Below are 23,574 nucleotides of genomic sequence, written 5' to 3' on the forward strand. Positions count from 1 at the left end.
AGCAACATCCAGGCCCGTAGCCCTTTAGAGCCCCTCTGTGCACGCTGAGCGTACGGAAACGCACTGCCCTCTCTTTTGGAGCAGCTTGGTTTCCTCAGCACTCGCACACATTCACAAACACCGTTCTGGCACATCCCACATGGCGCGGAGGTCTTACGCGTTGCCCTAATCGGAGCTGCGCTCAGAGTAACCCTCGTCTTCGCATTCCATCCAGGACCTCCTGACTGAAGGCACCGTGCCTCTTAGAGGACGGCGGCTTGGGTTCTTACTGCAATTCAAGTCCTCTTCCTTCTTTGGCACTGCAGGCAGCCCCAGGCCCAGAGGAGCAGCTACGGCGTTCCTTGGTTGAGACAGTTCGCTGGATGCGGGAATCCCTACTTCGAAAAGTTGACTCAGGGAAGGAAACACAGGGTGACCGGTGTCTCTTGGGACTCGTTAGAAACCACAGGGATGTACGCTGAGTTTGCCCATGAAAACGGGGGCCTGCTGGAACTAGCCCTGCTTTCCCATTTGGAGGGCGGCATTCATGCCTGCCTTGAAGCTCCCTGACATTCCCGGCTCCCGACAGGCCAGTGAGCCCTGGAAGAATGTTTCGAGGAAAATTATGAGTTTGCTCTCTCTAAAGCAGGGGCTTCCGTGGCCGCGGTGGCGGTCCGCATGACAGGCTCTAGAGCTAAAGGGAACCTCAACGTGAGAACTCGCCTCCAGGTTAGGCCCTGAGTAGCCGTGCAGAAAGGGAGGCATGCAGCTCTTTCCAGGAGTTCTTAGTCGCTTTGCTTTAAAGGAAGTACACGTCCGGGGACTCCTAGGCCCCACGGGTGTGCATCATTTTCCCTCCAAGGTCACTGAGTGCCTCCAGACACCTGTGGGCCGGCTGAGCAACGTCGAGGTCCATTGGTTGATTCCCTCGGAGGAACCGTGTGCGTGCCGAGTGCTGGGCAACCACACACTGCGCGTTCCTTGAGGAGCGCTACATCTCCAGAGCCCTCGAACGCCCTAAGGACAACATGGCTGGTGAGTGCGAAGTGCCCAGGAAGACTCTGTCATGGCCCTTGTGTGAGCTGCCATGAGAGAACGATGTGCTTGGAACACTGTGAGGCCTGCCCTCGTACCTGAAGTCACTCTGCTGGAGGAGAAAGTCAGCATCTTAGCATGTTGTGTGGCTCCCGGCACACCCAGCGTGAACCCATGCCTGGAAGTAAGGCCCTGATTTGCCGTGCAGAAGCGGAGGCATGCTGCAGCTTCCAGTAGGTGGAGGCCTGTGCTCTGCATACCTTGAACGGCAGCACAGCTTTCTGGACACCTGGGAGGCTAGCCGGGGCACCCTGTTCCCGGCAGGAACACTGAGTAACCCCAGGCTCACCTGGGTCTGCTAAGCAACATCCAGGCCCGTAGCCCTTTAGAGCCCCTCTGTGCATGCCGAGCGTAGGGAAACGCACTGCCCTCTCTTTTGGAGCAGCTTGGTTTCCTCAGCACTCGCACATGTTCACGAGCACTGTTCTGGCACATCCCACATGGCGCGGAGTTCTTACGCGTTGCCCTAATCGGAGCTGCGCTCAGAGTAACCCTCGTCTTCGCATTCCATCCAGGACCTCCTGACTGAAGGCACCGTGCCTCCTAGAGGACGGCGGCTTGGGTTCTTACTGCAATCCAAGTCCTGTTCTTTCTTTGGCACTGCAGGCAGCCCCAGGCCCAGAGGAGCAGCTTCGGCGTTCCTTGGTTGAGACAGTTCGCTGGATGCGGGACTCCCTACTTCGATAAGTTGACTCAGGGAAGGAAACACAGGGTAACCGGTGTCTCTTGGGACTCGTTAGAAACCACAGGGATGTACGCTGAGTGTGCCCATGAAAACGGGGGCCTGCTGGAACTAGCCCTGCTTTCCCATTTGGAGGGCGGCATTCATGCCTGCCTTGAAGCTCCCTGACATTCCCGGCTCCCGACAGGCCAGTGAGCCCTGGAAGAATGCTTAGGAGAAAATTATGAGTTTGCTCTCTCTAAACCAGGGGCTTCCGTGGCCGCGGTGGCGGTCCGCATGACAGGCTCTAGAGCTAAAGGGAACCTCAACGTGAGAACTCGCCTCCAGGTTAGGCCCTGAGTAGCCGTGCAGAAAGGGAGGCATGCAGCTCTTTCCAGGAGTTCTTAGTCGCTTTGCTTTAAAGGAAGTACACGTCCGGGGACTCCTAGGCCCCACGGGTGTGCATCATTTTCCCTCCAAGGTCACTGAGTGCCTCCAGACACCTGTGGGCCAGCTGAGCAACGTCGAGGTCCAGTGGTTGATTCCCTCGGAGGACCCCTGTGCGTGCCGAGTGCTGGGCAACCACACACTGCGCGTTCCTTGAGGAGCGCTACATCTCCAGAGCCCTCGAACGCCCTCAGGACAACATGGCTGGTGAGTGCGAAGTGCCCAGGAAGACTCTGTCATGGCCCTTGTGTGAGCTGCCATGAGAGAATGCTGTGCTTGGAACACTGCGAGGCCCTCCCTCGTACCTGAAGTCACTCTGCTGGAGGAGAAAGTCAGCATCTTAGCATGTTGTGTGGCTCCCGGCACACCCAGCGTGAACCCATGCCTGGAAGTAAGGCCCTGATTTGCCGTGCAGAAGCAGAGGCGTGCTGCAGCTTCCAGGAGGCGGTGGCCTCTGCTCTGCATACCTTGAACGGCAGCACAGCTTTCTGGACACCTGGGAGGCTGGCCGGGGCACGCTGTTCCCGGCAGGAACACTGAGTAACCCCAGGCGCACCTAGGTCTGCTAAGCAACATCCAGGACCGTAGCCCTTTAGAGCCCCTCTGTGCACGCTGAGCGTACGGAAACGCACTGCCCTCTCTTTTGGAGCATCTTGGTTTCCTCAGCACTCGCACACATTCACAAACACCGTTCTGGCACATCCCACATGGCGCGGAGGTCTTACGCGTTGCCCTAATCGGAGCTGCGCTCAGAGTAACCCTCGTCTTCGCATTCCATCCAGGACCTCCTGACTGAAGGCACCGTGCCTCTTAGAGGACGGCGGCTTGGGTTCTTACTGCAATTCAAGTCCTCTTCCTTCTTTGGCACTGCAGGCAGCCCCAGGCCCAGAGGAGCAGCTACGGCGTTCCTTGGTTGAGACAGTTCGCTGGATGCGGGACTCCCTACTTCGAAAAGTTGACTCAGGGAAGGAAACACAGGGTGACCGGTGTCTCTTGGGACTCGTTAGAAACCACAGGGATGTACGCTGAGTTTGCCCATGAAAACGGGGGCCTGCTGGAACTAGCCCTGCTTTCCCATTTGGAGGGCGGCATTCATGCCTGCCTTGAAGCTCCCTGACATTCCCGGCTCCCGACAGGCCAGTGAGCCCTGGAAGAATGTTTCGAGGAAAATTATGAGTTTGCGCTCTCTAAACCAGGGGCTTCCGTGGCCGCGGTGGCGGTCCGCATGACAGGCTCTAGAGCTAAAGGGAACCTCAACGTGAGAACTCGCCTCCAGGTTAGGCCCTGAGTAGCCGTGCAGAAAGGGAGGCATGCAGCTCTTTCCAGGAGTTCTTAGTCGCTTTGCTTTAAAGGAAGTACACGTCCGGGGACTCCTAGGCCCCACGGGTGTGCATCATTTTCCCTCCAAGGTCACTGAGTGCCTCGAGACACCTGTGGGCCGGCTGAGCAACGTCGAGGTCCATTGGTTGATTCCCTCGGAGGAACCGTGTGCGTGCCGAGTGCTGGGCAACCACACACTGCGCGTTCCTTGAGGAGCGCTACATCTCCAGAGCCCTCGAACGCCCTAAGGACAACATGGCTGGTGAGTGCGAAGTGCCAAGGAAGACTCTGTCATGGCCCTTGTGTGAGCTGCCATGAGAGAACGCTGTGCTTGGAACACTGCGAGGCCCTCCCTCGTACCTGAAGTCACTCTGCTGGAGGAGAAAGTCAGCATCTTAGCATGTTGTGTGGCTCCCGGCACACCCAGCGTGAACCCATGCCTGGAAGTAAGGCCCTGATTTGCCGTGCAGAAGCGGAGGCGTGCTGCAGCTTCCAGGAGGCGGTGGCCTCTGCTCTGCATACCTTGAACGGCAGCACAGCTTTCTGGACACCTGGGAGGCTGGCCGGGGCACGCTGTTCCCGGCAGGAACACTGAGTAACCCCAGGCGCACCTGGGTCTGCTAAGCAACATCCAGGACCGTAGCCCTTTAGAGCCCCTCTGTGCACGCCGAGCGTAGGGAAACGCACTGCCCTCTCTTTTGGAGCAGCTTGGTTTCCTCAGCACTCGCACACGTTCACGAACACCGTTCTGGCACATCCCACATGGCGCGGAGGTCTTACGCGTTGCCCTAATCGGAGCTGCGCTCAGAGTAACCCTCGTCTTCGCATTCCATCCAGGACCTCCTGACTGAAGGCACCGTGCCTCCTAGAGGATGGCGGGTTGGGTTCTTACTGCAATTCAAGTCCTGTTCCTTCTTTGGCACCGCAGGCAGCCCCAGGCCCAGAGGAGCAGCTACGGCGTTCCTTGGTTGAGACAGTTCGCTGGATGCGGGACTCCCTACTTCGATAAGTTGACTCAGCGAAGGAAACACAGGGTAACCGGTGTCAACTGGGACTCGTTAGAAACCACAGGGATGTACGCTGAGTGTGCCCATGAAAACGGGGACCTGCTGGAACTAGCCCTGCTTTCCCATTTGGAGGGCGGCATTCTTGCCTGCCTTGAAGCTCCCTGACATTCCCGGCTCCCGACAGGCCAGTGAGCCCTGGAAGAATGCTTCGGGGAAAATTATGAGTTTGCTCTCTCTAAACCAGGGGCTTCCGTGTCCCCGGTGGCGGTCCGCATGACAGGCTCTAGAGCTAAAGGGAACCTCAACGTGAGAACTCGCCTCCAGGTTAGGCCCTGAGTAGCCGTGCAGAAAGGGTGGCATGCAGCTCTTTCCAGGAGTTCTTAGTCGCTTTGCTTTAAAGGAAGTACACGTCCGGGGACTCCTAGGCCCCACGGGTGTGCATCATTTTCCCTCCAAGGTCACTGAGTGCCTCCAGACACCTGTGGGCCGGCTGAGCAACGTCAAGGTCCATTGGTTGATTCCCTCGGAGGACCCCTGTGCGTGCCGAGTGCTGGGCAACCACACACTGCGCATTCCTTGAGGAGCGCTACATCTCCAGAGCCCTCGAACGCCCTCAGGACAACATGGCTGGTGAGTGCGAAGTGCCCAGGAAGACTCTGTCATGGCCCTTGTGTGAGCTGCCATGAGAGAACGCTGTGCTTGGAACACTGTGAGGCCCGCCCTCGTACCTGAAGTCACTCTGCTGGAGGAGAAAGTCAGCATCTTAGCATGTTGTGTGGCTCCCGGCACACCCAGCGTGAACCCATGCCTGGAAGTAAGGCCCTGATTTGCCGTGCAGAAGTGGAGGCGTGCTGCAGTTTCCAGGAGGCGGTGGCCTCTGCTCTGCATACCTTGAACGGCAGCACAGCTTTCTGGACACCTGGGAGGCTGGCCGGGGCACGCTGTTCCCGGCAGGAACACTGAGTAATCCTAGGCGCACCTAGGTCTGCTAAGCAACATCCAGGGCCGTAGCACTTTAGAGCCCCTTTGTGCACGCCGAGCGTAGGGAAACGCACTGCCCTCTCTTTTGGAGCAGCTTGGTTTCCTCAGCACTCGCACACGTTCACGAACACCGTTCTGGCACATCCCACATGGCGCGGAGGTCTTACGCGTTGCCCTAATCGGAGCTGCTCTCAGAGTAACCCTCGTCTTCGTATTCCATCCAGGACCTCCTGACTGAAGGCACCGTGCCTCCTACAGGATGACGGCTTGGGTTCTTACTGCAATTCAAGTCCTGTTCCTTCTTTGGCACTGCAGGCAGCCCCAGGCCCAGAGGAGCAGCTACGGCGTTCCTTGGTTGAGACAGTTCGCTGGATGCGGGACTCCCTACTTCGATAATTTGACTCAGGGAAGGAAACACAGGGTAACCGGTGTCTCCTGGGACTCTTTAGAAACCACAGGCATGTACGATGAGTGTGCCCATGAAAACGGGGGCCTGCTGGAACTCGCCCTGCTTTCCCATTTGGAGGGCGGCATTCATGCCTGCCTTGAAGCTCCCTGACATTCCCCGCTCCCGACAGGCCAGTGAGCCCTGGAAGAATGCTTCGGGGAAAATTATGAGTTTGCTCTCTCTAAATCAGGGGCTGCCGTGGCCCGGTGGCGGTCCGCATGACAGGCTCTAGAGCTAAGGGGAACCTCAACGTGAGAACTCGCCTCCAGGTTAGGCCCTGTGTAGCCGTGAAGAAAGGGAGGCATGCAGCTCTTTCCAGGAGTTCTTAGTCGCTTTGCTTTAAAGGAAGTACACGTCCGGGGACTCCTAGACCCCACGGGTGTGCATCATTTTCCCTCCAAGGTTACTGAGTGCCTCCTGACACCTGTGGGCCAGCTGAGCAAAGTCGAGGTCCATTGGTTGATTCCCTCGGAGGACCCCTGTGCATGCCGAGTGCTGGGCAACCACACACTGCGCGTTCCTTGAGGAGCGCTACATCTCCAGAGCCCTCGAACGCCCTCAGAACAACATGGCTGGTGAGTGCGAAGTGCCAAGGAAGACTCTGTCATGGCCCTTGTGTGAGCTGCCATGAGAGAACGCTGTGCTTGGAACACTGCGAGGCCCGCCCTCGTACCTGAAGTCACTCTGCTGCAGGAGAAAGTCAACATCTTAGCATGCTGTGTGGCTCCCGGCACACCCAGCGTGAACACATGCCTGGAAGTAAGGCCCTGATTTGCCGTGCAGAAGCGGAGGCGTGCTGCAGCTTCCAGGAGGCGGTGGCCTCTGCTCTGCATACCTTGAATGGCAGCACAGCTTTCTGGACACCTGGGAGGCTGGCCGGGGCACGCTGTTCCCGGCAGGAACACTGAGTAACCCCAGGCGCACCTAGGTCTGCTAAGCAACATCCAGGGTCGTAGCCCTTTAGAGCCCTCTGTGCACGCCGAGCGTAGGGAAACGCACTGCCCTCTCTTTTGGAGCAGCTTGGTTTCCTCAGCACTCGCACACGTTCACGAACACCGTTCTGGCACATCCCACATGGCGCGGAAGTCTTACGCGTTGCCCTAATCGGAGCTGCGCTCAGAGTAACCCTCGTCTTCGCATTCCATCCAGGACCTCCTGACTGAAGGCACCGTGCCTCCTAGAGGATGGCGGGTTGGGTTCTTACTGCAATTCAAGTCCTGTTCCTTCTTTGGCACTGCAGGCAGCCCCAGGCCCAGAGGAGCAGCTATGGCGTTCCTTGGTTGAGACAGTTCGCTGGATGCGGGACTCCCTACTTCGATAAGTTGACTCAGCGAAGGAAACACAGGGTAACCGGTGTCTCTTGGGACTCGTTAGAAACCACAGGGATGTACGCTGAGTGTGCCCATGAAAACGGTGGCCTGCTGGAACTAGCCCTGCTTTCCCATTTGGAGGGCAGCATTCTTGCCTGCCTTGAAGCTCCCTGACATTCCCGGCTCCCGACAGGCCAGTGAGCCCTGGAAGAATGCTTCGGGGAAAATTATGAGTTTGCTCTCTCTAAACCAGGGGCTTCCGTGGCCGCGGTGGCGGTCCGCATGACAGGCTCTAGAGCTAAAGGGAACCTCAACGTGAGAACTCGCCTCCAGGTTAGGCCCTGAGTAGCCGTTCAGAAAGGGAGGCATGCAGCTCTTTCCAGGAGTTCTTAGTCGCTTTGCTTTAATGGAAGTACACGTCCGGGGACTCCTAGGCCCCACGGGTGTGCATGATTTTCTCTCCAAGGTCACTGAGTGCCTCCAGACACCTGTGGGCCGGCTGAGCAACGTCAAGGTCCATTGGTTGATTCCCTCGGAGGACCCCTGTGCGTGCCGAGTGCTGGGCAACCACACACTGCGCGTTCCTTGAGGAGCGCTACATCTCCAGAGCCCTCGAACGCCCTCAGGACAACATGACTGGTGAGTGCGAAGTGCCCAGGAAGACTCTGTCATGGCCCTTGTGTGAGCTGCCATGAGAGAACGCTGTGCTTGGAACACTGTGAGGCCCGCCCTCGTACCTGAAGTCACTCTGCTGGAGGAGAAAGTCAGCATCTTAGCATGTTGTGTGGCTCCCGGCACACCCAGCGTGAACACATGCCTGGAAGTAAGGCCCTGATTTGCCGTGCAGAAGTGGAGGCGTGCTGCAGTTTCCAGGAGGCGGTGGCCTCTGCTCTGCATACCTTGAACGGCAGCACAGCTTTCTGGACACCTGGGAGGCTGGCCGGGGCACCCTGTTCCCGGCAGGAACACTGAGTAACCCTAGGCGCACCTGGGTCTGCTAAGCAACATCCAGGCCCGTAGCCCTTTAGAGCCCCTCTGTGCACGCCGAGCGTAGGGAAGCGCATTGCCCTCTCTTTTGGAGCAGCTTGGTTTCCTCAGCACTCGCACATGTTCACGAGCACTGTTCTGGCACATCCCACATGGCGCGGAGGTCTTACGCGTTGCCCAAATCGGAGCTGCGCTCAGAGTAACCCTCGTCTTCGCATTCCATCCAGGACCTCCTGACTGAAGGCACCGTGCCTCCTAGAGGACGGCGGCTTGGGTTCTTACTGCAATTCAAGTCCTGTTCCTTCTTTGGCACTGCAGGCAGCCCCAGGCCCAGAGGAGCAGCTACGGCGTTCCTTGGTTGAGACAGTTCACTGGATGCGGGAATCCCTACTGCGATAAGTTGAATCAGGGAAGGAAACAGAGGGTAACCGGAGTCTCTTGGGACTCGTTAGAAACCACAGGGATGTACGCTGAGTGTGCCCATGAAAACGGGGTCCTGCTGGAACTAGCCCTGCTTTCCCATTTGGAGGGCGGCATTCATGCCTGCCTTGAAGCTCCCTGACATTCCCGGCTCCCGACAGGCCAGTGAGCCCTGGAAGAATGCTTCGGGGAAAATTATGAGTTTGCTCTCTCTAAGTCAGGGGCTGCCGTGGCCGGGTGGCGGTCCGCATGACAGGCTCTAGAGCTAAGGGGAACCTCAACGTGAGAACTCGCCTCCAGGTTAGGCCCTGTGTAGCCGTGAAGAAAGGGAGGCATGCAGCTCTTTCCAGGAGTTCTTAGTCGCTTTGCTTTAAAGGAAGTACACGTCCGGGGACTCCTTGGCCCCACGGGTGTGCATCATTTTCTCTCCAAGGTCAGTGAGTGCCTCCAGACACCTGTGGGCCGGCTGAGCAACGTCAAGGTCCATTGTTTGATTCCCTCGGAGGACCCCTGTGCGTACCGAGTGCTGGGCAACCACACACTGCGCGTTCCTTGAGGAGCGCTACATCTCCAGAGCCCTCGAACGCCCTCAGGACAACATGGCTGGTGAATGCGAAGTGCCCAGGAAGACTCTGTCATGGCCCTTGTGTGAGCTGCCATGAGAGAACGCTGTGCTTGGAACACTGTGAGGCCCGCCCTCGTACCTGAAGTCACTCTGCTGGAGGAGAAAGTCAGCATCTTAGCATGTTGTGTGGCTCCTGGCACACCCAGCGTGAACCCATGCCTGGAAGTAAGGCCCTGATTTGCCGTGCAGAAGTGGAGGCGTGCTGCAGTTTCCAGGAGGCGGTGGCCTCTGCTCTGCATACCTTGAACGGCAGCACAGCTTTCTGGACACCTGGGAGGCTGGCCGGGGCACGCTGTTCCCGGCAGGAACACTGAGTAACCCTAGGCGCACCTAGGTCTGCTAAGCAACATCCAGGGCCGTAGCACTTTAGAGCCCCTTTGTGCACGCCGAGCGTAGGGAAACGCACTGCCCTCTCTTTTGGAGCAGCTTGGTTTCCTCAGCACTCGCACACGTTCACGAACACCGTTCTGGCACATCCCACATGGCGCGGAGGTCTTACGCGTTGCCCTAATCGGAGCTGCTCTCAGAGTAACCCTCGTCTTCGTATTCCATCCAGGACCTCCTGACTGAAGGCACCGTGCCTCCTACAGGATGACGGCTTGGGTTCTTACTGCAATTCAAGTCCTGTTCCTTCTTTGGCACTGCAGGCAGCCCCAGGCCCAGAGGAGCAGCTACGGCGTTCCTTGGTTGAGACAGTTCGCTGGATGCGGGCCTCCCTACTTCGATAATTTGACTCAGGGAAGGAAACACAGGGTAACCGGTGTCTCCTGGGACTCTTTAGAAACCACAGGCATGTACGATGAGTGTGCCCATGAAAACGGGGGCCTGCTGGAACTCGCCCTGCTTTCCCATTTGGAGGGCGGCATTCATGCCTGCCTTGAAGCTCCCTGACATTCCCCGCTCCCGACAGGCCAGTGAGCCCTGGAAGAATGCTTCGGGGAAAATTATGAGTTTGCTCTCTCTAAATCAGGGGCTGCCGTGGCCCGGTGGCGGTCCGCATGACAGGCTCTAGAGCTAAGGGGAACCTCAACGTGAGAACTCGCCTCCAGGTTAGGCCCTGTGTAGCCGTGAAGAAAGGGAGGCATGCAGCTCTTTCCAGGAGTTCTTAGTCGCTTTGCTTTAAAGGAAGTACACGTCCGGGGACTCCTAGACCCCACGGGTGTGCATCATTTTCCCTCCAAGGTTACTGAGTGCCTCCTGACACCTGTGGGCCAGCTGAGCAAAGTCGAGGTCCATTGGTTGATTCCCTCGGAGGACCCCTGTGCGTGCCGAGTGCTGGGCAACCACACACTGCACGTTCCTTGAGGAGCGCTACATCTCCAGAGCCCTCGAACGCCCTCAGAACAACATGGCTGGTGAGTGCGAAGTGCCCAGGAAGACTCTGTCATGGCCCTTGTGTGAGCTGCCATGAGAGAACGCTGTGCTTGGAACACTGCGAGGCCCTCCCTCGTACCTGAAGTCACTCTGCTGGAGGAGAAAGTCAGCATCTTAGCATGTTGTGTGGCTCCCGGCACACCCAGCGTGAACCCATGCCTGGAAGTAAGGCCCTGATTTGCCGTGCAGAAGTGGAGGCGTGCTGCAGTTTCCAGGAGGCGGTGGCCTCTGCTCTGCATACCTTGAACGGCAGCACAGCTTTCTGGACACCTGGGAGGCTGGCCGGGGCACCCTGTTCCCGGCAGGAACACTGAGTAACCCTAGGCGCACCTGGGTCTGCTAAGCAACATCCAGGCCCGTAGCCCTTTAGAGCCCCTCTGTGCACGCCGAGCGTAGGGAAACGCACTGCCCTCTCTTTTGGAGCAGCTTGGTTTCCTCAGCACTCGCACATGTTCACGAGCACTGTTCTGGCACATCCCACATGGCGCGGAGGTCTTACGCGTTGCCCAAATCGGAGCTGCGCTCAGAGTAACCCTCGTCTTCGCATTCCATCCAGGACCTCCTGACTGAAGGCACCGTGCCTCCTAGAGGACGGCGGCTTGGGTTCTTACTGCAATTCAAGTCCTGTTCCTTCTTTGGCACTGCAGGCAGCCCCAGGCCCAGAGGAGCACCTACGGCGTTCCTTGGTTGAGACAGTTCGCTGGATGCGGGACTCCCTACTTCGATAAGTTGACTCAGCGAAGGAAACACAGGGTAACCGGTGTCAACTGGGACTCGTTAGAAACCACAGGGATGTACGCTGAGTGTGCCCATGAAAACGGGGGCCTGCTGGAACTAGCCCTGCTTTCCCATTTGGAGGGCGGCATTCTTGCCTGCCTTGAAGCTCCCTGACATTCCCGGCTCCCGACAGGCCAGTGAGCCCTGGAAGAATGCTTCGGGGAAAATTATGAGTTTGCTCTCTCTAAACCAGGGGCTTCCGTGGCCGCGGTGGCGGTCCGCATGACAGGCTCTAGAGCTAAAGGGAACCTCAACGTGAGAACTCGCCTCCAGGTTAGGCCCTGAGTAGCCGTGCAGAAAGGGAGGCATGCAGCTCTTTCCAGGAGTTCTTAGTCGCTTTGCTTTAAAGGAAGTACACGTCCGGGGACTCCTAGGTCCCACGGGTGTGCATCATTTTCCCTCCAAGGTCACTGAGTGCCTCCAGACACCTGTGGGCCGGCTGAGCAACGTCGAGGTCCATTGGTTGATTCCCTCGGAGGACCCCTGTGCGTGCCGAGTGCTGGGCAACCACACACTGCGCGTTCCATGAGGAGCGCTACATCTCCAGAGCCCTCGAACGCCCTCAGGACAACATGGCTGGTGAGTGCGAAGTGCCCAGGAAGACTCTGTCATGGCCCTTGTGTGAGCTGCCATGAGAGAACGCTGTGCTTGGAACACTGCGAGGCCCTCCCTCGTACCTGAAGTCACTCTGCTGGAGGAGAAAGTCAGCATCTTAGCATGTTGTGTGGCTCCCGGCACACCCAGCGTGAACCCATGCCTGGAAGTAAGGCCCTGATTTGCCGTGCAGAAGCGGAGGCGTGCTGCAGCTTCCAGGAGGCGGTGGCCTCTGCTCTGCATACCTTGAACGGCAGCACAGCTTTCTGGACACCTGGGAGGCTGGCCGGGGCACGCTGTTCCCGGCAGGAACACTGAGTAACCCCAGGCGCACCTGGGTCTGCTAAGCAACATCCAGGACCGTAGCCCTTTAGAGCCCCTCTGTGCACGCTGAGCGTACGGAAACGCACTGCCCTCTCTTTTGGAGCAGCTTGGTTTCCTCAGCACTCGCACACATTCACAAACACCGTTCTGGCACATCCCACATGGCGCGGAGGTCTTACGCGTTGCCCAAATCGGAGCTGCGCTCAGAGTAACCCTCGTCTTCGCATTCCATCCAGGACCTCCTGACTGAAGGCACCGTGCCTCTTAGAGGACGGCGGCTTGGGTTCTTACTGCAATTCAAGTCCTGTTCCTTCTTTGGCACTGCAGGCAGCCCCAGGCCCAGAGGAGCAGCTACGGCGTTCCTTGGTTGAGACAGTTCGCTGGATGCGGGACTCTCTACTTCGAAAAGTTGACTCAGGGAAGGAAACACAGGGTAACCGGTGTCTCTTGGGACTCGTTAGAAACCACAGGGATGTACGCTGAGTTTGCCCATGAAAACGGGGGCCTGCTGGAACTAGCCCTGCTTTCCCATTTGGAGGGCGGCATTCATGCCTGCCTTGAAGCTCCCTGACATTCCCGGCTCCCGACAGGCCAGTGAGCCCTGGAAGAATGTTTCGGGGAAAATTATGAGTTTGCTCTCTCTAAAGCAGGGGCTTCCGTGGCCGCGGTGGCGGTCCGCATGACAGGCTCTAGAGCTAAAGGGAACCTCAACGTGAGAACTCGCCTCCAGGTTAGGCCCTGAGTAGCCGTTCAGAAAGGGAGGCATGCAGTTCTTTCCAGGAGTTCTTAGTCGCTTTGTTTTAAAGGAAGTACACGTCCGGGGACTCCTAGGCCCCACAGGTGTGCATCATTTTACCTCCAAGGTCACTGAGTGCCTCCAGACACCTGTGAGACGGCTGAGCAACGTCGAGGTCCATTGGTTGATTCCCTCGGAGGACCGTGTGTGTGCCGAGTGCTGCGCAATCACACACTGCGCGTTCCTTGAGGAGCGCTACATCTCCAGAGCCCTCGAACGCCCTCAGGACAACATGGCTGGTGAGTGCGAAGTGCCCAGGAAGACTCTGTCTTGGCCCTTGTGTGAGCTGCCATGAGAGAACGCTGTGCTTGGAACACTGCGAGGCCCGCCCTCGTACCTGAAGTCACACTGCTGGAGGAGAAAGTCAGCATCTTAGCATGTTGTGTGGCTCCCGGCACACCCAGCGTGAACCCATGCCTGGAAGTAAGGCCCTGATTTGCCGTGCAGAAGCGGAGGCATGCTGCAGCTTCCAGTAGGTGGAGGCCTGTGCTCTGCATACCTTGAACGGCAGCACAGCTTTCTGGACACCTGGGAGGCTAGCCGGGGCACCCTGTTCCCGGCAGGAACACTGAGTAACCCCAGGCGCACCTGGGTCTGCTAAGCAACATCCAGGCCCGTAGCCCTTTAGAGCCCCTCTGTGCACGCCGAGCGTAGGGAAACGCACTGCCCTCTCTTTTGGAGCAGCTTGGTTTCCTCAGCACTCGCACATGTTCACGAGCACTGTTCTGGCACATCCCACATGGCGCGGAGGTCTTACGCGTTGCCCTAATCGGAGCTGCGCTCAGAGTAACCCTCTTCTTCGCATTCCATCCAGGACCTCCTGACTGAAGGCACCGTGCCTCCTAGAGGACGGCGGCTTGGGTTCTTACTGCAATTCAAGTCCTGTTCCTTCTTTGGCACTGCAGGCAGCCCCAGGCCCAGAGGAGCAGCTACGGCGTTCCTTGGTTGAGACAGTTCACTGGATGCGGGAATCCCTACTGCGATAAGTTGACTCAGGGAAGGAAACAGAGGGTAACCGGAGTCTCTTGGGACTTGTTAGAAACCACAGGGATGTACGCTGAGTGTGCCCATGAAAACGGGGTCCTGCTGGAACTAGCCCTGCTTTCCCATTTGGAGGGCGGCATTCATGCCTGCCTTGAAGCTCCCTGACACTCCCGGCTCCCGACAGGTCAGTGAGCCCTGGAAGAATGCTTCGGGGAAAATTATGAGTTTGCTCTCTCTAAACCAGGGGCTTCCGTGTCCCCGGTGGCGGTCCGCATGACAGGCTCTAGAGCTAAAGGGAACCTCAACGTGAGAACTCGCCTCCAGGTTAGGCCCTGAGTAGCCGTGCAGAAAGGGAGGCATGCAGCTCTTTCCAGGAGTTCTTAGTCGCTTTGCTTTAAAGGAAGTACACGTCCGGGGACTCCTAGGCCCCACGTCTGTGCATCATTTTCCCTTCACGGTCACTGAGTGTCTCCAGACACCTGTGGGCCGGCTGAGCAACATCGAGGTCCACTGTTTGATTCCCTCGGAGGACCCCTGTGCGTGCCGAGTGCTGGGCAACCACACACTGCGCGTTCCTTGAGGAGCGCTACATCTCCAGAGCCCTCGAACGCCCTCAGGACAACATGGCTGGTGAGTGCGAAGTGCCAAGGAAGACTCTGTCATGGCCCTTGTGTGAGCTGCCATGAGAGAACGCTGTGCTTGGAACACTGCGAGGCCCTCCCTCGTACCTGAAGTCACTCTGCTGGAGGAGAAAGTCAGCATCTTAGCATGTTGTGTGGCTCCCGGCACACCCAGCGTGAACACATGCCTGGAAGTAAGGCCCTGATTTGCCGTGCAGAAGCGGAGGCGTGCTGCAGCTTCCAGGAGGCGGTGGCCTCTGCTCTGCATACCTTGAATGGCAGCACAGCTTTCTGGACACCTGGGAGGCTGGCCGGGGCACGCTGTTCCCGGCAGGAACACTGAGTAACCCCAGGCGCACCTGGGTCTGCTAAGCGACATCCAGGGCCGTAGCCCTTTAGAGCCCCTCTGTGCACGCCGAGCGTAGGGAAACGCACTGCCCTCTCTTTTGGAGCAGCTTGGTTTCCTCAGCACTCGCACACGTTCACGAACACCGTTCTGGCACATCCCACATGGCGCGGAGGTCTTACGCATTGCCCTAATCGGAGCTGCGCTCAGAGTAACCCTCGTCTTCGCATTCCATCCAGGACCTCCTGACTGAAGGCACCGTGCCTCCTAGAGGATGGCGGGTTGGGTTCTTACTGCAATTCAAGTCCTGTTCCTTCTTTGGCACTGCAGGCAGCCCCAGGCCCAGAGGAGCACCTACGGCGTTCCTTGGTTGAGACAGTTCGCTGGATGCGGGACTCCCTACTTCGATAAGTTGACTCAGCGAAGGAAACACAGGGTAACCGGTGTCAACTGGGACTCGTTAGAAACCACAGGGATGTACGCTGAGTGTGCCCATGAAAACGGGGGCCTGCTGGAACTAGCCCTGCTTTCCCATTTGGAGGGCGGCATTCTTGCCTGCCTTGAAGCTCCCTGACATTCCCGGCTCCCGACAGGCCAGTGAGCCCTGGAAGAATGCTTCGGGGAAAATTATGAGTTTGCTCTCTCTAAACCAGGGGCTTCCGTGGCCGCGGTGGCGGTCCGCATGACAGGCTGTAGAGCTAAAGGGAACCTCAACGTGAGAACTCGCCTCCAGGTTAGGCCCTGAGTAGCCGTGCAGAAAGGGAGGCATGCAGCTCTTTCCAGGAGTTCTTAGTCGCTTTGCTTTAAAGGAAGTACACGTCCGGGGACTCCTAGGTCCCACGAGTGTGCATCATTTTCCCTCCAAGGTCACTGAGTGCCTCCAGACACCTGTGGGCCGGCTGAGCAACGTCGAGGTCCATTGGTTGATTCCCTCGGAGGACCCCTGTGCGTGCCGAGTGCTGGGCAACCACACACTGCGCGTTCCTTGAGGAGCGCTACATCTCCAGAGCCCTCGAACGCCCTCAGGACAACATGGCTGGTGAGTGCGAAGTGCCCAGGAAGACTCTGTCATGGCCCTTGTGTGAGCTGCCATGAGAGAACGCTGTGCTTGGAACACTGCGAGGCCCTCCCTCGTACCTGAAGTCACTCTGCTGGAGGAGAAAGTCAGCATCTTAGCATGTTGTGTGGCTCCCGGCACACCCAGCGTGAACCCATGCCTGGAAGTAAGGCCCTGATTTGCCGTGCAGAAGCAGAGGCGTGCTGCAGCTTCCAGGAGGCGGTGGCCTCTGCTCTGCATACCTTGAACGGCAGCACAGCTTTCTGGACACCTGGGAGGCTGGCCGGGGCACGCTGTTCCCGGCAGGAACACTGAGTAACCCCAGGCGCACCTGGGTCTGCTAAGCAACATCCAGGACCGTAGCCCTTTAGAGCCCCTCTGTGCACGCTGAGCGTACGGAAACGCACTGCCCTCTCTTTTGGAGCAGCTTGGTTTCCTCAGCACTCGCACACATTCACAAACACCGTTCTGGCACATCCCACATGGCGCGGAGGTCTTACGCGTTGCCCAAATCGGAGCTGCGCTCAGAGTAACCCTCGTCTTCGCATTCCATCCAGGACCTCCTGACTGAAGGCACCGTGCCTCTTAGAGGACGGCGGCTTGGGTTCTTACTGCAATTCAAGTCCTGTTCCTTCTTTGGCACTGCAGGCAGCCCCAGGCCCAGAGGAGCAGCTACGGCGTTCCTTGGTTGAGACAGTTCGCTGGATGCGGGACTCTCTACTTCGAAAAGTTGACTCAGGGAAGGAAACACAGGGTAACCGGTGTCTCTTGGGACTCGTTAGAAACCACAGGGATGTACGCTGAGTTTGCCCATGAAAACGGGGGCCTGCTGGAACTAGCCCTGCTTTCCCATTTGGAGGGCGGCATTCATGCCTGCCTTGAAGCTCCCTGACATTCCCGGCTCCCGACAGGCCAGTGAGCCCTGGAAGAATGTTTCGGGGAAAATTATGAGTTTGCTCTCTCTAAAGCAGGGGCTTCCGTGGCCGCGGTGGCGGTCCGCATGACAGGCTCTAGAGCTAAAGGGAACCTCAACGTGAGAACTCGCCTCCAGGTTAGGCCCTGAGTAGCCGTTCAGAAAGGGAGGCATGCAGTTCTTTCCAGGAGTTCTTAGTCGCTTTGTTTTAAAGGAAGTACACGTCCGGGGACTCCTAGGCCCCACAGGTGTGCATCATTTTACCTCCAAGGTCACTGAGTGCCTCCAGACACCTGTGAGACGGCTGAGCAACGTCGAGGTCCATTGGTTGATTCCCTCGGAGGACCGTGTGTGTGCCGAGTGCTGCGCAATCACACACTGCGCGTTCCTTGAGGAGCGCTACATCTCCAGAGCCCTCGAACGCCCTCAGGACAACATGGCTGGTGAGTGCGAAGTGCCCAGGAAGACTCTGTCTTGGCCCTTGTGTGAGCTGCCATGAGAGAACGCTGTGCTTGGAACACTGCGAGGCCCGCCCTCGTACCTGAAGTCACACTGCTGGAGGAGAAAGTCAGCATCTTAGCATGTTGTGTGGCTCCCGGCACACCCAGCGTGAACCCATGCCTGGAAGTAAGGCCCTGATTTGCCGTGCAGAAGCGGAGGCATGCTGCAGCTTCCAGTAGGTGGAGGCCTGTGCTCTGCATACCTTGAACGGCAGCAGAGCTTTCTGGACACCTGGGAGGCTAGCCGGGGCACCCTGTTCCCGGCAGGAACACTGAGTAACCCCAGGCGCACCTGGGTCTGCTAAGCAACATCCAGGCCCGTAGCCCTTTAGAGCCCCTCTGTGCACGCCGAGCGTAGGGAAACGCACTGCCCTCTCTTTTGGAGCAGCTTGGTTTCCTCAGCACTCGCACATGTTCACGAGCACTGTTCTGGCACATCCCACATGGCGCGGAGGTCTTACGCGTTGCCCTAATCGGAGCTGCGCTCAGAGTAACCCTCTTCTTCGCATTCCATCCAGGACCTCCTGACTGAAGGCACCGTGCCTCCTAGAGGACGGCGGCTTGGGTTCTTACTGCAATTCAAGTCCTGTTCCTTCTTTGGCACTGCAGGCAGCCCCAGGCCCAGAGGAGCAGCTACGGCGTTCCTTGGTTGAGACAGTTCACTGGATGCGGGAATCCCTACTGCGATAAGTTGACTCAGGGAAGGAAACAGAGGGTAACCGGAGTCTCTTGGGACTTGTTAGAAACCACAGGGATGTACGCTGAGTGTGCCCATGAAAACGGGGTCCTGCTGGAACTAGCCCTGCTTTCCCATTTGGAGGGCGGCATTCATGCCTGCCTTGAAGCTCCCTGACATTCCCGGCTCCCGACAGGTCAGTGAGCCCTGGAAGAATGCTTCGGGGAAAATTATGAGTTTGCTCTCTCTAAACCAGGGGCTTCCGTGTCCCCGGTGGCGGTCCGCATGACAGGCTCTAGAGCTAAAGGGAACCTCAACGTGAGAACTCGCCTCCAGGTTAGGCCCTGAGTAGCCGTGCAGAAAGGGAGGCATGCAGCTCTTTCCAGGAGTTCTTAGTCGCTTTGCTTTAAAGGAAGTACACGTCCGGGGACTCCTAGGCCCCACGGGTGTGCATCATTTTCCCTCCAAGGTCACTGAGTGCGTCCAGACACCTGTGGGCCGGCTGAGCAACGTCGAGGTCCATTGGTTGATTCTCTCGGAGGAACCCTGTGCGTGCCGAGTGCTGGGCAACCACACACTGCGCGTTCCTTGAGGAGCGCTACATCTCCAGAGCCCTCGAACGCCCTCAGGACAACATGGCTGGTGAGTGCGAAGTGCCAAGGAAGACTCTGTCATGGCCCTTGTGTGAGCTGCCATGAGAGAACACTGTGCTTGGAACACTGCGAGGCCCTCCCTCGTACCTGAAGTCACTCTGCTGGAGGAGAAAGTCAGCATCTTAGCATGTTGTGTGGCTCCCGGCACACCCAGCGTGAACACATGCCTGGAAGTAAGGCCCTGATTTGCCGTGCAGAAGCGGAGGCGTGCTGCAGCTTCCAGGAGGCGGTGGCCTCTGCTCTGCATACCTTGAATGGCAGCACAGCTTTCAGGACACCTGGGAGGCTGGCCGGGGCACGCTGTTCCCGGCAGGAACACTGAGTAACCCCAGGCGCACCTAGGTCTGCTAAGCAACATCCAGGGCCGTAGCCCTTTAGAGCCCCTCTGTGCATGCCGAGCATAGGGAAATGCACTGCCCTCTCTTTTGGAGCAGCTTGGTTTCCTCAGCACTCGCACACGTTCACGAACACCGTTCTGGCACATCCCACATGGCGCGGAGGTCTTACGCGTTGCCCTAATCGGAGCTGCGCTCAGAGTAACCCTCGTCTTCGCATTCCATCCAGGACCTCCTGACTGAAGGCACCGTGCCTCCTAGAGGACGGCGGCTTGGGTTCTTACTGCAATTCAAGTCCTGTTCCTTCTTTGGCACTGCAGGCAGCCCCAGGCCCAGAGGAGCAGCTACGGCGTTCCTTGGTTGTGACAGTTCGCTGGATGCGGGCCTCCCTACTTCGATAATTTGACTCAGGGAAGGAAACACAGGGTAACCGGTGTCTCCTGGGACTCTTTAGAAACCACAGGCATGTACGATGAGTGTGCCCATGAAAACGGGGGCCTGCTGGAACTCGCCCTGCTTTCCCATTTGGAGGGCGGCATTCATGCCTGCCTTGAAGCTCCCTGACATTCCCCGCTCCCGACAGGCCAGTGAGCCCTGGAAGAATGCTTCGGGGAAAATTATGAGTTTGCTCTCTCTAAATCAGGGGCTGCCGTGGCCCGGTGGCGGTCCGCATGACAGGCTCTAGAGCTAAGGGGAACCTCAACGTGAGAACTCGCCTCCAGGTTAGGCCCTGTGTAGCCGTGAAGAAAGGGAGGCATGCAGCTCTTTCCAGGAGTTCTTAGTCGCTTTGCTTTAAAGGAAGTACACGTCCGGGGACTCCTATGCCCCACGGGTGTGCATGATTTTCTCTCCAAGGTCACTGAGTGCCTCCAGACACCTGTGGGCTGGCTGAGCAACGTCAAGGTCCATTGGTTGATTCCCTCGGAGGACCCCTGTGCGTGCCGAGTGCTGGGCAACCACACACTGCGCGTTCCTTGAGGAGCGCTACATCTCCAGAGCCCTCGAACGCCCTCAGGACAACATGGCTGGTGAGTGCGAAGTGCCCAGGAAGACTCTGTCATGGCCCTTGTGTGAGGTGCCATGAGAGAACGCTGTGCTTGGAACACTGTGAGGCCCGCCCTCGTACCTGAAGTCACTCTGCTGGAGGAGAAAGTCAGCATCTTAGCATGTTGTGTGGCTCCTGGCACACCCAGCGTGAACCCATGCCTGGAAGTAAGGCCCTGATTTGCCGTGCAGAAGTGGAGGCGTGCTGCAGTTTCCAGGAGGCGGTGGCCTCTGCTCTGCATACCTTGAACGGCAGCACAGCTTTCTGGACACCTGGGAGGCTGGCCGGGGCACGCTGCTCCCGGCAGGAACACTGAGTAACCCTAGGCGCACCTAGGTCTGCTAAGCAACATCCAGGGCCGTAGCACTTTAGAGCCCCTTTGTGCACGCCTAGCGTAGGGAAACGCACTGCCCTCTCTTTCGGAGCAGCTTGGTTTCCTCAGCACTCGCACACGTTCACGAACACCGTTCTGGCACATCCCACATGGCGCGGAGGTCTTACGCGTTGCCCTAATCGGAGCTGCTCTCAGAGTAACCCTCGTCTTCGTATTCCATCCAGGACCTCCTGACTGAAGGCACCGTGCCTCCTACAGGATGACGGCTTGGGTTCTTACTGCAATTCAAGTCCTGTTCCTTCTTTGGCACTGCAGGCAGCCCCAGGCCCAGAGGAGCAGCTACGGCGTTCCTTGGTTGAGACAGTTCTCTGGATGCGGGACTCCCTACTTCGATAATTTGACTCAGGGAAGGAAACACAGGGTAACCGGTGTCTCCTGGGACTCTTTAGAAACCACAGGCATGTACGATGAGTGTGCCCATGAAAACGGGGGCCTGCTGGAACTCGCCCTGCTTTCCCATTTGGAGGGCGGCATTCATGCCTGCCTTGAAGCTCCCTGACATTCCCCGCTCCCGACAGGCCAGTGAGCCCTGGAAGAATGCTTCGGGGAAAATTATGAGTTTGCTCTCTCTAAATCAGGGGCTGCCGTGGCCCGGTGGCGGTCCGCATGACAGGCTCTAGAGCTAAAGGGAACCTCAACGTGAGAACTCGCCTCCAGGTTAGGCCCTGAGTAGCCGTGCAGAAAGGGAGGCATGCAGCTCTTTCCAGGAGTTCTTAGTCGCTTTGCTTTAATGGAAGTACACGTCCGGGGACTCCTAGGCCCCACGGGTGTGCATGATTTTCTCTCCAAGGTCACTGAGTGCCTCCAGACACCTGTGGGCCGGCTGAGCAACGTCAAGGTCCATTGGTTGATTCCCTCGGAGGACCCCTGTGCGTGCCGAGTGCTGGGCAACCACACACTGCGCGTTCCTTGAGGAGCGCTACATCTCCAGAGCCCTCGAACGCCCTCAGGACAACATGACTGGTGAGTGCGAAGTGCCCAGGAAGACTCTGTCATGGCCCTTGTGTGAGCTGCCATGAGAGAACGCTGTGCTTGGAACACTGCGAGGCCCTCCCTCGTACCTGAAGTCACTCTGCTGGAGGAGAAAGTCAGCATCTTAGCATGTTGTGTGGCTCCCGGCACACCCAGCGTGAACCCATGCCTGGAAGTAAGGCCCTGATTTGCCGTGCAGAAGTGGAGGCGTGCTGCAGTTTCCAGGAGGCGGTGGCCTCTGCTCTGCATACCTTGAATGGCAGCACAGCTTTCTGGACACCTGGGAGGCTGGCCGGGGCACCCTGTTCCCGGCAGGAACACTGAGTAACCCTAGGCGCACCTGGGTCTGCTAAGCAACATCCAGGCCCGTAGCCCTTTAGAGCCCCTCTGTGCACGCCGAGCGTAGGGAAGCGCACTGCCCTCTCTTTTGGAGCAGCTTGGTTTCCTCAGCACTCGCACATGTTCACGAGCACTGTTCTGGCACATCCCACATGGCGCGGAGGTCTTACGCGTTGCCCAAATCGGAGCTGCGCTCAGAGTAACCCTCGTCTTCGCATTCCATCCAGGACCTCCTGACTGAAGGCACCGTGCCTCCTAGAGGACGGCGGCTTGGGTTCTTACTGCAATTCAAGTCCTGTTCCTTCTTTGGCACTGCAGGCAGCCCCAGGCCCAGAGGAGCAGCTACGGCGTTCCTTGGTTGAGACAGTTCACTGGATGCGGGAATCCCTACTGCGATAAGTTGAATCAGGGAAGGAAACAGAGGGTAACCGGAGTCTCTTGGGACTCGTTAGAAACCACAGGGATGTACGCTGAGTGTGCCCATGAAAACGGGGTCCTGCTGGAACTAGCCCTGCTTTCCCATTTGGAGGGCGGCATTCATGCCTGCCTTGAAGCTCCCTGACATTCCCGGCTCCCGACAGGCCAGTGAGCCCTGGAAGAATGCTTCGGGGAAAATTATGAGTTTGCTCTCTCTAAGTCAGGGGCTGCCGTGGCCGGGTGGCGGTCCGCATGACAGGCTCTAGAGCTAAGGGGAACCTCAACGTGAGAACTCGCCTCCAGGTTAGGCCCTGTGTAGCCGTGAAGAAAGGGAGGCATGCAGCTCTTTCCAGGAGTTCTTAGTCGCTTTGCTTTAAAGGAAGTACACGTCCGGGGACTCCTAGGCCCCACGGGTGTGCATCATTTTCTCTCCAAGGTCAGTGAGTGCCTCCAGACACCTGTGGGCCGGCTGAGCAACGTCAAGGTCCATTGGTTGATTCCCTCGGAGGACCCCTGTGCGTGCCGAGTGCTGGGCAACCACACACTGCGCGTTCCTTGAGGAGCGCTACATCTCCAGAGCCCTCGAACGCCCTCAGGACAACATGGCTGGTGAATGCGAAGTGCCCAGGAAGACTCTGTCATGGCCCTTGTGTGAGCTGCCATGAGAGAACGCTGTGCTTGGAACACTGTGAGGCCCGCCCTCGTACCTGAAGTCACTCTGCTGGAGGAGAAAGTCAGCATCTTAGCATGTTGTGTGGCTCCTGGCACACCCAGCGTGAACCCATGCCTGGAAGTAAGGCCCTGATTTGCCGTGCAGAAGTGGAGGCGTGCTGCAGTTTCCAGGAGGCGGTGGCCTCTGCTCTGCATACCTTGAACGGCAGCACAGCTTTCTGGACACCTGGGAGGCTGGCCGGGGCACGCTGTTCCCGGCAGGAACACTGAGTAACCCTAGGCGCACCTAGGTCTGCTAAGCAACATCCAGGGCCGTAGCACTTTAGAGCCCCTTTGTGCACGCCAAGCGTAGGGAAACGCACTGCCCTCTCTTTTGGAGCAGCTTGGTTTCCTCAGCACTCGCACACGTTCACGAACACCGTTCTGGCACATCCCACATGGCGCGGAGGTCTTACGCGTTGCCCTAATCGGAGCTGCTCTCAGAGTAACCCTCGTCTTCGTATTCC

This window comes from Grampus griseus, assembly GCF_964374135.1.
Source record: "Grampus griseus genome assembly, chromosome: 9".
NCBI classification, from domain to species: Eukaryota; Metazoa; Chordata; class Mammalia; order Artiodactyla; family Delphinidae; genus Grampus; species Grampus griseus.